This window comes from Apteryx mantelli, chromosome 4, assembly GCF_036417845.1.
Source record: "Apteryx mantelli isolate bAptMan1 chromosome 4, bAptMan1.hap1, whole genome shotgun sequence".
NCBI classification, from domain to species: Eukaryota; Metazoa; Chordata; class Aves; order Apterygiformes; family Apterygidae; genus Apteryx; species Apteryx mantelli.
Window position 1 is genome coordinate 41,212,323 of NC_089981.1, and position 14,047 is coordinate 41,226,369.

Genomic DNA, 14,047 nt, shown 5'->3' on the forward strand with positions numbered 1-14,047 from the left:
CTGCATGTTACAAGATAAAAGAGAAGAGTTTTTGACTGAGGTCCACAAGAAACTGTACTTATTTTTCCAAAGGAACTGTTGTCAAATGAGGCTATAGGTGTTTCCTGCTTCAACATTACCTCTTCTCTCATATACCAGGTAAGAGGCATTCCCCCTAGAGCTGGGTTTGTCAGTGAAAGTCCTACTGCTTGGGGCTGACAGAAAAGTCCTCTTTCTTAACATTTCCATAGCCAAAAGAACTGCCACCACGGTATTCGTTGGACCATGTTATGTGTTACCTACTAAGCAGTTCCCTACCTACCAATGTTGATGGGGTCTATAACTTGGAGGGAGGAATCGCTTTTGAATAGGAAAGAACTGGGGAGCTAGAAGAAAGGGTGTATTAGAAAGGAAGACAAATCAGGAAGGAAATTAAGGATTCAAGTTTATGTTTTCATTTATTAACAAAGTCAAACTTAAGCTAAAGATGAATTTTGGCCTCCATTCTTCTGTTACTCATATACTTAGAATATGAAAACCATGGCCTTGGCCTCATTATTCATGATTTTTTGTCTCTATTACTCAGTCTTCATTTTTTCTTTTGATTAGTCTGTATTTTTTGGCTTTTTGACATATTATTTTATCTTCTTATTCTCCTCTGTATCCAGCCACTTAGCTCATTCCAGCAAAAATAAATTGCAGTAAACTAGAGGTGTAGGTAAATAGATTGCTAGGAGCAACAAAATTACTGGAATTAGAGAATGACTTCCCAGTGAATCTTCCCACACATCTTATTCGCTCAACTGTTTGACATGAGAATTGAGAGCAGGAACAGCAAGTGCCTGTTTCAGTAGAGAATTGGTTTCAAAATAAAGCTCCTATGATAGTGAGAGACAGGAAGAGTGGCTGACGTTTCTGGAAAGTGGCTGCTTCAGTCAAGCAGGCAAAACAGCGAGCCCTTCTGTGCAGAAAGGCATTTTGGAACTGCTACAATTTTTACAGTACATGTTCAGAATCAGTTCAGAATGATATTTTTTCTCTTCTGAAGCAGCTTATGGGAAGTGACCCAGTCTAGTATCTTTACAGTAAAGTATTTTCTAGTGCTACAAACAAAGCATTTAGAGCCATTGCTATCTACCTGAGTACTTTTCTTTTCAAGCATACATTAAGCAAAAGCAGAACCTCCGTGCAGTAAGTTTTGCGTTGTCCAGACTACTTCCAATTACCTCCTATCAGGTAGTAAAAGGCAAACAGTGGAATTGTTAATAATTCTTCTTGTTTGAGTAGCCTTTCCCTGAGGCCAAAGAAATGGATTGCAAAAGCATTTGATTCTGAGGAGCAAGGACGTATTGCTATAGGGGTTACTTGAAAAATGTGATCAAAGAGAACTATTTAGGTGGCAACAATAACAACAGAAAATCTGTTCACTCCCTATAGAAGCTACCTAAGGTGAGTCTAGCTAGTAATCGTTCTTAGGGATCAGTGGAAAATAAAAAGAGAAACCTTCCAGCTGTTGCTTACCTAGCCTGGATAAATTTAAGCAAATCATCAGGAAATACTAAAATGGTTGTATTTGCAGCGGCCATTCATTTTACAAACTCCAAAAAGATTAGATAAGCTGACATAAGAAATTTTATTACTTAGAAGAGATGTTCTGTTAGGCACTAGATACTGTTTGACCCTATAAGAATGGCAAAAAACATGTGATTATTAATTTCAGGCCAGAGTCATCACTCCTTGAACGAAGTCAGGAAATGACACTGAATTTTTACATGATGGACATTTTAAGTGATCACTGCATGCCACCGATTTGTAAATTTAATCTGTTAATGAGTTTTAATACCAGTGGATATTTTTTGCATTCCAAATAATTTGCTTAAAATCACAGTTTTCAGCCAGGCTATTCTGCAGCAGGAAGAGTTCAGAAATTCCCTTCCATTTCTAGTTTCACTCACGCGCAGCTCAACAGTTTAAGATTCTGGGTAAGAAATGTGCAGGCATTTGTGCACACATAGTGCAAAAGAAGAGTTTCATTACATCGGATTCAAATACTCAGACTTGTCATAACTTCAAAAAATATGTTTTGCAAAAAATTGTTGAAATTTTAACTTATGTTGTTTCCCAACCTTCATTTCTGAATTTCTGATTTCTCAGTGTACTTTCTCTTATATTCCAATAAATTCATCTTCTGCTTATTTTCCTTTTCCACCTTAGGAAATCTACATAGTCTTTCTGGTTCAGCACAGAATGCTTCTTAGGCAAATCATTCTTTTTTGGAATCAAATTTTCTTTTTCATTCTTTGCACTAACTTAAAATTGTGTGGAGTGACTGGACTATTATTATCTCTCCAAATCACCCAGGCTGGGGACAATTTACACAATACCAAGTCCTCCTGTGGGGAGCCTCTGCATCTACAACAACGTGTGCAAATTCACAGAGGCTTTTTTGCATTTCTTGGATAGAATAAAGCTTCATTTGTTTTCCTATAATGTAAAAACACTTTGTAAGTATCAAAATGAGGGAGAATTATGCAAAGACCCTAAGAATCTCGACTTCACCATGCTTACATCCAGTCTTATTACTGCCCCACTGAAGGAACCTGATCATATCATAGTCTCACATAAAAATATTTTACCACATGTGAAAATACTTACTTGACTGAGTGGAATGTTTTTAAACCTAATTAATGGATTGTGAATTTCTTAGATAACAAGTGCTACACAAAAGTACAAAACTGTTTACTAGGAACTCTCAGCAGGAAAGTTAGCATTTTTTAAAGATTTTATGAAATTGGATGGTGCAGAATTTAATAAAACTTTGAGTTTTCAAACTGATTCTTTCTTAAAACATTTTCATCATAGAATATATAGAGGCAGTATTTTCAAGTATTGTAGAGGTAGCCATAGAGATTCACAGAACTAATCAAGAAGAGATGAAAAGATGAGAAATCTAACAGTTTTAATTTATAAGTATCAAAAAATGATTACACCTTTTGCTATTAGCCCACAGCAGCACTGTCTAGTTAGACTTCTAGCTCGTTTCCTCTCTGATATGATTAAAACATAGAACCAAATTCCTTTAAATTCAATGAATCTGTAGAGATGTATCTGGCATATAAATGATGTACAGGTTCTACAGGGCCATATATTAATATTGTTAAATGTGAAATGAATGTAATAGTCATAGCGAAGAATCTGAAAAAATCACGGAGGAATTTTGTATATGAAGTGGAAGCATGCAAAACTGTTACATACTTGGCAAGCTCTTTTATTTCTCTGTTTTGGCTTAGTGCTACATCAATTTTCTATTTTTTTTCTTCCAGCTGACAAATAGCACATTGTTTAACTGTGAGTCTTAAGATTTTTGTTTGTTTTGGCATCATATTTATCATGTGTTACCTGATATGTAAATGTGAAATATGGGACCCTCTGTCTGTCTTGAGCAGCAGAACCGTTCTCTCCCTTTGCTCACACAGGCCAGAAGCTGCCTTTGCTACAGCAAGAGCTCCTGTTGCTACAACTAAGACACTTCCAGCAGACTGGCTCACACCTGAGGAAACTCTTCTTCTATAGCACTTTAAAGACATTTGGCAATATTACTTGATAGTATTGAATTGTTCAGAATATTTTCTCAGTGGACTGCTGTTGCACCTTCAAATTAAAGATTTTCACCCTAAAAGGATAGGTGATATAGTTAGAGTAAAAATATATTGGGATGACCTGTTTGGGAGACGCACAAAAGATCAGTTTTGCCAGTAAAAAGGCTGCTCCGGACCTGAAGAGACTGAACACTTCAGGCAACTTGTTCTCTGTGGAACTGAGATGGCTATGGATTGCCTAATTTAAAGGTGCACAACTTTATTTTTTTTCTTCTGATGCTGGAAGGCTATGTGACTTTTTTCATAGGGAGGCAAATTTCATGAAGCTAATTGCAAGAGTTCGTTCAGAGATTTCCTGTGACAGAGCCACTGTTGTAGTTGATTTTGAGCATGGCAAGATTCACACATGCAGACTAATTTTGCTGCCATTCAAGTAACTAGCAGATAAAGAATAGTGAAGAAATGTGGGAAGATGTCATCTGACAAAAGAGTCTATAATAACTAATTAACTTTAGAGACAAAGGAATAATGATGCTGGGTAAAGCGCATTTTGGATCTCTTTTATATCTGCTGCTGTTTCAGTGATTAATTTCTAGTAACTGCTTTGAAGTCTGAAGTTAATAAACATATACAGAAGAAACATTCTATGGCTTATTCTGATTACTTTTTAGTATTTAAGAAAACAACTCGGTCATCACCTTGTCATTAGCTCATAGTAACAGGAAATAAGAACTTTGACTTTATATTTGTCCATGATTTTGCTTTGTTTTCTGTCTGAATCTGTCAGAGGCATATAAATCTACAGAACAGAAAAGTCAGAAAGTTCAGAGTTCCAGATTCAGAATTTGCCTGAGGTTAATTTTTCTGCCTCAGTACCTTTTCCAAAATTAGCTTGAAAATGTCAAAAATACAGACTTTTACTGCATCATTTATAGCTCTGGGCTAATTGCAGTAAACTGCAACTTACAGTTATAAAGTAAAGGAAGAGGAAAATTCCACCACCCAGTCTGACGAGACGTCAGAGATCTGTTGGAGAAGATGGCAGGTTAGGGCTTTAGTTTGTATTTAATCATTAATCTGCTATTGACTTGCCATTAGAAAAATAAGAAAATACTCCCTGCCCCAAACAAGTGATAAATACATTTGAGAGTGACGTACCACAGAGAATGCTTTGTGTTGTGTAGGCTTGAACTAAGCCTCACCTACAGTTAGTCTTACAAGCAGCGTGACTCACAGCTGAGCTTCTCCGCTATGTTGTTAGATTGGTGTCTGCTAGCAGTTTAAATGGGTCAAAGAGCTCCCTTTCAAACTGAAAAATGAAAACAAACCAGGCTGTCCCAAAACACTAACCCTGAGATCTCTTCAGGGTTTGAAGTAAAGGGCAGAGCCTGTGTATCTTAAAGCACTTTTACAGTTGGAATAGAAGACAAATTTAGGCTTCAAGCCCTGCCTTGAATATGCATTGTAAACATGACGTCTTACACAGAGTTTTCTTTGGTCATCAGGATTCCAGCGAAGGGACGATGATGATAAAAGAGCAATTTAGAGTACTGATATAGCGGTTGACTGTACAGATACTTTGAAGCCAAGACTGATCAAGCAAAAGATTTGTTCTACGCAGCTCATCACATCTGCCATGGCAACAAATGCTGCTTCAGTCTCACCACCACCCCTAACACTCAGTAGACAAATCAGCCAACTGGTGTGACATGAACACGAGATGAATTAAGCACTACATCATATGGAAAAGAATGAAGAACACTGTATTATTGTAGTACTAAACATTTTAAATACAAATGTAAGAAAAAGGAAATTGTTAGCATTTACAGTATGTAATAGACTTTTCCTGCTGCTGATATTCTCTTCATGTCATTTATGGAAATGGACAAACTATAGTGGAAAAAACATACATGTGAGAAAAATTGAATGTGTTCAACTCTCTTCATCCTAGAATACAGCCTTGCAGAAAAGTTCCTCTCTTATCTGAACTTTTTTATATTGATAGAACTGACATTTTCTACATGTATTCTCCATGCCATGTGTTACAGGACAAAATAGGTATTACATAGCATATAAGGGAAAAAGAGGAAACTGCGATTTTAAGATCTGTAGTAGACAAATCTGAAAGTATGCTGCTAAAACCTTTACTCAAGCTCAGTTATTTCTTGATATCATTAGAGCTATGTTTGACAGGGTATACTCTTAATGAGCATGCCCTCAGCATATTTATTTTTCTCAAGTTTGCTATTAACTATATCAACTAAATTTATCCTTTTCTTAAACAACTGTTCCACTCATAAAGCATTTTACCTTATATTACTGATATGAACTATATCTAATTTAATCTAAACATCTTTTATGTAAGAGACATAATAAAAATAGAAAGTCAAAAAGACTTAAATTATTGCAACTGCAGTTTGTATGCCCAAGCATTTGAGGCAATGTATAGAGATTTGAAGCCACTTGAATTTTCCTAAATATCAGAAAGGTATTTTTCAGCACTTGTTCACATCTACACTGACTAAGGACAAGTGTGTCTGCACATACTGAATGCACGCTTTTTGTAGGCTCACTACAGACACAAAATAGGAAATTGAGTTATGCCTCTTTAAAAACCAGCAGCACAATACATGTGCTCAGATACTAGGGAGATGAGTGTTATAAGGCACCTAGAATAGACAAGATAGATAATTTACAAGATTTTAGAATTAATTTGTCACCCATCAGGCACTATGGAATCTATCCCAGAGTAGGAAGACAAACAGAAAATTTTAATCAGCATTAGCAATCTATATTTTAGCTGTGTCTTTAGTCTTTTGAGATAAATGGCTCAGCTGGCTGCTTAAAATTTTATTAATAGAGGTAATGCGATGAAATGCTACCAACAAGGCTTATTAACTGTCCCTCAGATTAAGCTTATTGTTGAATAGATTAAAATAAAAAAGATCACCATGTGAGGCAAGTGTCACCCTGAACCAGTAACTGCGAACATTTAAGTCATGGAAGTGAGTCATAAAATAACATCGAGCTTGTCTGCAATAAGTAAAGGCCATCAAGGCTTGATATCGTATACTCAATAACTTTGGTATTTGAACCTATGGTGGAGATTTTCAGGGATAGAGGGTATCCATATTTATATTCTGTTGCATATAGGATGAAGAGATGCTGTTACCTACAGGACAACACAAAACAAACAGATGAGTTTCAACAGTGGACTGATTCCAGGCTCAGGCAAGTAACAGGTTTGAAGCCAACTTGTAGGTGCAAATGTGAACAACTAACTCCACAGCCCTGCTGCGTGCGTCTCATAACTTTCTGTGCTAAGGCTGTACTTGCTTAACCTTTCGTGGTCAGGTTTTGCCTACTCCAGACAAGAAGTGACAAAAGCATGCATAACCAAGGCCACATTCAGAATAAAACAGTAATTATTACTCAAGGTTGTTATTATGCCAGAGCCTTCACACCACAGTGGAAACCAGTAATGTTCCTAAGCGCAAGTCTGACATGACCAGTAGAGAGAGTTTCTGCGGCCAAAGGAAACTGCACAGCGCACACCCAGTGCTGCTCCCACCCTAACAACAGAACCAGGATCTCTGTATCTTCCTTTCATTCTATTAAAGATATTATTCTTAATCCAATAGCCGTCTCAGGAAACCAAATATTGTACTATTCTGATGATATAGATCATGAAAGCAATCAAAATGAAGAATGCAGTAATTAAAATGTAGACCTGATCACCTGATTTAAATGTTGTTTTGCAAGTAGGATTTTATACCCTTTCAAGGGTAAATTGGTATCCCTCCATGAAATTAACGTAATTATATCAGCTCTCAGATCAGCTGAGAATATTGCTCAATTCATCCAGAACAGCTGTCTTTCACGTCTGAATTTCAGCTCTGGCAGGGCAGCCTTATCACACTAAGAGACACATGTCTCAGAAACAGAACTAGTCACATAACCCCAAAATGATAAAATTATTTCAATAGTTTGTTTAAGGTCTGACTACCAACTTCCTGAAATCAGTTCAAATCCTTCCACTGACTTCAGTGCCCTACAGAAGTTTGGGGGAAGTACTAATCAGAATGCAACTCTCAGTTCAAACAAAGCAGATATATAGTACATAGAAACAAATATTGGGATTATCCATACAAAACTGCAAGATTTCTCTTTGATGCCATGGTTACTGACTCTAAATTGAACTTATACTGGCCAAAAGTTAGAGGAACAGTGAAAAAGACACCATCTAAGAATCTGGAGCCAGCTCTCCCTTGTGTGATTAATTTGCAGGTGGCATGCAGGAATTGGCTGCTCTGCTTTTATTTCTGCACCTGTAAAATGGTGTTACTCACACTACTGGGGCGTACCTATGCATACTTCAAAGATGTGGACAAGAAATGTTACAAAATCACTAACTACTATTAGTAGTTTGTGTTAGATTACTATATTTTGACAGGGTAAGGTTTATTGCTTATTATTTAGAATGTTCCAGGCAAACGTGTCTTTCAGAAGATGGAAAAGTGCATCAAAAAAGATTATTGCTGCTAACAGTTGCTTCCTCTTTGCAAGAAACAGCTGCTGTATAGGTGCAAATTCTACAACTCAAGCTCTGTCAAAATCACCAGTGAAGTGCAGATTTATGGTGAGTGATTTAAAACACTTTTCCTAGGGAAAAATGAAACTGCTGTGTGACTCATGCTGCCACAATATATTCCTTGCTGAAGATAGAAAACAAGAGTTTCTCAAAAAAACATCAAGATGATTTTTACCTTCACATGTGCTGGGAAATTTAAAGAATAATAAAAGCCTTCAAAAGCCATGTCATTTTTTGAAGAAAAAACATTGGTTTTAATTCTCCTTTAATTATTTTACACTTTTACAATTACTTTTCTGGGATTGGATTTAGGCACTCTGGACAATAACCACAGTATGGCCAATTCAACTTATATAATAGGTTGCATTAAGGACAGTTTTAAATATGACGTTGTCAGTCCAAGTAATATGGCTTTTTAAAGTTCAATATACACTAATTTATCGTTTCCAACTTTTGAGTAAATGATTTAGGACAAAAATAGGGAAGAAAAAGGGGGAAAAAGAAATCCAAAGCATCCAATTTGTACAAGAAATAACTTTATACTTAAGTCTAAAAGTAGAAATTACTCTATTAAACCTGTATTTTATAAAAAGTAATATTCTGAGCATTTTTAAGTACTCCTTCACCTTGAGAAGAAGTCATGCCTGGCACTACCAGAGTAAGAATTCTGATATGTCTACCATACAAAACCCAGCACTACTAGCACCACTAAACCAGTGCATGAACAGGAAACGTAGCATGGTCAGAAATGATCTTCCACTATGAGAGCAAGAGGTACTCTTTGCAGTAGATGAGATGACTAAGAAAGCTTTAACAGTGATCTAGCTGTGTCTGAAAAACTGGAGTGTGTATTTTTTCTTCGTTACAGAACAACTTGTACATGATGTCATCGCTATTATTATTACTGTTACCAATAGATTAAGACCTAGTGCAACACCTCATTAGGGCAAGTTTGGCTAGGGATTAAACATCATGACTTATCTCCTAAATATCAGGTCTACTATGGTTTACCAAAATCATGTTAAAACCAAACCAAATTCTGAAAATAACTGAACATGATTCTAACATGAAATTAAGTTTTTTTTCCTTTTTAAATAAAATTTTGACTGACTTCCTAAGCAAGGAGCTCATCTCTCATAGAGGGATAGATGGACCACAAGCAATGAAAATTTGAAGTAAAGATGTGCTGGGCCAAAATCTGATTTCAACTACAAAAAATAAGTTGTTAGACTTTCACTGGTAAATGAAGTGAGAATCTTTGGAGCTAGCTCACTAGACAAGTTAATCCAAGAGCTGTGGAATGGGAGGCTATCACGACATCCAGAGAAAAACAGTGTGAATGGAATAAACTGGTGCTTTGATAGGAGCCAAGTACCATTACTTAGCTTAAGACAAATGCACAGAGTATTAGAGAAAAAAAACTAAAAAGGAAGGGCAATTTGTAGCTTGATGGTGAAATGAATAGAAGCTAATGAACTTATCTGAGGCTGTGGGTTACAGAGCTTTTGAAAGAGTAATGACTTTTTGCATTTAAATCTTATTTCTGTGCTATAAATGTAATCCTTAGCTGAGCATGTACAGCAGCTCTAATATTTGATTTAAAAATTTTGGCACTAATAGAAAAAAACTGTTTGCTTTCACTTGTGTGGACTTATTTTATGGACTTTGCAGACAGATTTAAATTGGTGAGAAAGTGTTTCCTGCCAGGACATGACATATTATAAGCTATGTATTTTTTGCTGTTGGACTGGAAAGAATCTCCAGAATAAATTTGAAGGTCATGCTTTTCCCTTTTTAAGCTTTGAGACAGGTTTAATATAACTAAACTATGTCTGAAAGACGTTTGTCAAATCTGTCTTCTAAAAACTCTGCGAGCTGTGGGTTACGCTGATTTGATAGGTTTCAACATAAGAATAATAGCACATCTCAGACGTGCTTTCCTCAAATCTAATCTAAATGCCACTTTCTACAAATGAAGCCAACTTCCACTTGCTCTACTCCTGTTTGAAAACAACCGATCACTGTCCTCTTTGAAACGAAGCTTTTAACATATATTCGAGAAACAGACAAGGGTGGGAGGATGATCTGAGGCATGGAACAGTTCCCATAGAAAATGATTTACTTAGAAATGATTAATCAGGAAATGAGAGAAGCCTATAGAGTCATGAATGGCATGGAGAACATGAATGGAGATCCATTATTATTTCTTATTTATTTATTATTTTTCTTATTTATTTATTTCTTCCAAGGAATTAGAGGATTTTTCATGGAATTACTCAGTAGCAGGTTGGGGGAAAAAAACCCAAAACACAGACAAACCTTTCACATAATACATCCTTAAATTGCAGAACTCTTTGATGTTCAAATGACTTAGAGTCTAAAATGGACTCCATGACAGTTCAAAGAGGCAGTTTTGAGCTCCCTAAGTCCCTAGAGTAATGACTTCCAGAAGCTGGAAGGATATACCTTGGGAAGGATCATTGAATAGTTGCCTTATTTGTTGTTTTCCATAAACATCTGTTCCTGACTATGGAGACTGGACAGTGAACAGGCAGAACATTGATATGAAATGATACAGCAATTCGTTATTTCTTCTCCCATGAGGATTTCTTTTCAAAAACTTATACAAATGCTTCTTTCCTGATAGGCCACATTTTCTATAGGACTCATTTTTGTTATATTCTTTGGGACGCTTGCACAAATGATTTTCCTGCAGCTTCCTTCTAAAAGTGCTGTGCTTAAAGCAGAAGCAATACTCAATGGAAGTCTCAATCACACTTTCAGTTCCCAGCTCAGGTCCTTGCAAAATGAATCCACAGAGATATTCATTCCTCTGCATTCCAGTATCCATGAATGTGGCACAAGGGATCATATTTTGTTGACCCTTGCCAGCATTAATACTTCATAATCATGTTATATTACTGTATATTTGGATCTTTCGCATAGCCATATTTTTAAAAATATCTCTATATTTGTTCTTTGAACCTCTTATTCATTTGCACTATCTCCATCTGCATTTATCTTACTGTACTTATATCTTCCAGTCCTTGCAGTCTAATCCATAGCTCCATTTTTCCCAGCAGGCAGTTCTGCTTGACCAGTATGTTCATTGCTACCATCAGAATTCTGTCAGAATGTGAGTTCATGGCAAAGTGCTCTGATATTCAGGTATGCTCTTTCTGGAGACAGAAGGAAGACCTGGTCTCCTCTGCTTTCTCCTTGATCCTGTAGCAGTCAGATGTCTTTCTCATTCTCATGAATGGGGGGCAGCTGGTCTCTAGAAAACAAGTCTGTTTGAAAACAAGTCCATTTTGTGGTTTTACCACAAATAATCTTCCTTAATTACTGTCAGGAATGTGCAGTCACAACTTATAACTGAGACTTTTTCAGCTGATCCTTCAAGGAAATGAGACAACCTGTTTTGGAAAATGGTAACAAAGAACAATAGGTTATTTGAAATCTTCAGTTATAAGTGGCAATCACAGATCAGCACATATTCCTTCAGTTCCAAATGGTTTCCAAAGGACCAGCTGAAACCGTATTCTTCTCAACTGTACTGAAACAAAAAGTTGTATTGTTTAAAAGTTGTTTAACATTCCTAGAATTAACAACAAGCAAGATCAGTCCATAATGATCAGACATTTGCTTAGAAGTTAAATCTGCTTGAAAAGCATGGCACTCCATATATGCAGAAGGGGCTCCCGGAATAGATGATATTGCAGACGAAAAGACAAACAGTTCTGTAGCGACTCTTGAACCTATCACGTTTTGTACATTTCCTCCACACCGGCAAAAAGCACAGTATAATATACGACTGCATCTGTTGATATACATGACTGAATCAGAAAATAAAATAAAATTTACAGAACTTGAAGGCTGCTAAGATTTTCTACATGAAGACAGACTTGTGAACTATGTTACCACCCTACATATTTATCTGATTTTGTTTAAACCAGTGACCTATCCATGACTCATCCAGCAAACATAGTCGTAGTTCTTTCTCCAAAAAGTTAGGTAACAATCTTACTCCATCTTAAAAGTAGCTTCATTATCTCAAGTCAATTACTGGCTGATTTATCAATTAGTTTTGTCACCAATGGTTGCAGAAGTACTGTGCATTGCAATGTGCCACAATTTAATCACATCAGAGTCTATTAGTGCAGGCTTTAAGGCACTCCGAGAAGCCTCTGGCGCTAAATAATAATAAACTATATTCAGGTTAAAATTTGAAAGTATAAATTAGGACTTTCAAATGTTAAAACTGCCAAGCACAAGAGAATAATAAAATACACTTCGATTCTGATGCTGATATATTTATGTTTCAATTCTTACTTATTGCACTTTGATATGTATTTCACTCTTAATACTCTACAGTGGTGTGTATTGCTGAGCACCAAACACATGAGGAAACTGCATAACAGGATCAAGTTATCGAAAAATGATTGCAGTGTCATGACTCATAACTATACTAAATACTAGAGGGAAAAATCCCTTTATGGGACACAACATTTATTAGCATTAAGCACTCTTTTGATTAAAGAAAAACTGTGCTTAAATAGATTCCAAGAAGACTAATTACATGTTACGTGATTTTTTTTTCCATTTTTTTGTTTGTCTTTGCTAAAACATGACATTTTTTAATGCGTCACTAAGAATGACATATTTAACCCAGGGGAACACACAGGCTGCTAGTTTGCCAAGAGTCCAAGGATGCTGAATGAAACATTTCGGGCCAGATTAGAGCCAGCCTCTGAAGCAAGGCTCACTTCTATGAGCCGTGCAGCCAGTGGCCTTCTGTGGCTGCAGCAGGGAGACTGAACACCTTCAGGGCAAAGAGTCAGGAGTGCACAGTAACACGCAAAATCAAAGGTCCAAGGCTAATTTCAGAGAAACCTTGTGAAGTCCTAGCAGCTGCTGAAACCTGGTATTGTTCTGCCTGTCCTGTCTACAGAGATCATTCTGGTAGATTCCCTGGAGCAAGCTACCAGGTTGGCCCTCTTTTGACGAGTGGGGGCAAACGAGCCTTTCAGGCAGGCATGTCACTCTAGCCTTAGAGATTTCTGCCGCTGAGCTCCTTCTGGGAGCTTTGGCTTTGCACTGGATCTTAACTGAAGAATTTGCAAAAGCATTTCAGAGACTCAGATCAATAGAGAAGTATTTGAAAATCTCTTAAGGGTTGATCTTCCTTTCTCTGAATTACAGATCATATTTGCAGCTTTCAAATTAACATTTTGTGAATCATTCTATGCATGGGCTCCATGAAGAAGAAACACTGGCGGCAATGATTCATTCTCGAGTAAATGTTAGATGGATTTTCATTTGTTTTCAGTGGATGAAGATTATGCTGGAATCTCCAATACCTAGATTTCAAGTGTTTTATATTTCGCAGATAAAACCTGCATATGATACAAATTTAGCTCTTAGTAACACACCCTGGCATAGCCCTAACTGTCGGGACCTAAGAGGCTAATTTGCCACCAGCTCAGCTCCAATCCCATTTGCATGATTTCAGACAACTTCTGATTATCTCCTCTCCAGCTCAGCACTTCTGCATGGTTCTTTCACAAGCTAATTCATTCCCATGGGGAGAACTGAGTCTTCTCTGTGGCTTTCAGTAATAGAATGGTTGGGAGTCAGCTAGGAGGAAAAGAAATGGGGAAAGGGGAGCTAAGAGATCCATCTTGCTCTCCACATCCCTCTGCTGTTAACATGTTTCCATAAACTGATTAATCATAAATTATTAATGTCAGTCTCACTGAGATAGTGTGCATCTCCTGTATTGAAATCTGTCTCCCAGGCATTCTGGCAGCATTTTTGACTGATAAGCCAATAGTACCACTATTTGCATAATCATGCTGTCACCTGGCTGCATAGCTAA

At 36.8% G+C, this 14,047-nt stretch overlaps 1 long non-coding RNA gene across 4 annotated transcripts in view; it reads right to left on the reverse strand.

Moving 5' to 3' along the window:
- The window catches only part of LOC106498377 (uncharacterized), a 269,160-nt gene that overhangs the window by 62,069 nt on the left and 193,044 nt on the right, over positions 1–14,047 (reverse strand). Inside the window, exon 4 of one of the 4 annotated variants that reach the window (XR_010884014.1) lies at positions 11,439–11,585. The exons of the other annotated variants lie outside the window; for them this stretch is intronic. This is a non-coding gene — a long non-coding RNA (uncharacterized lncRNA). Of the gene's footprint in view, positions 1–11,438; positions 11,586–14,047 lie in introns of those variants that run through there. 4 annotated transcript variants of the gene reach the window in all.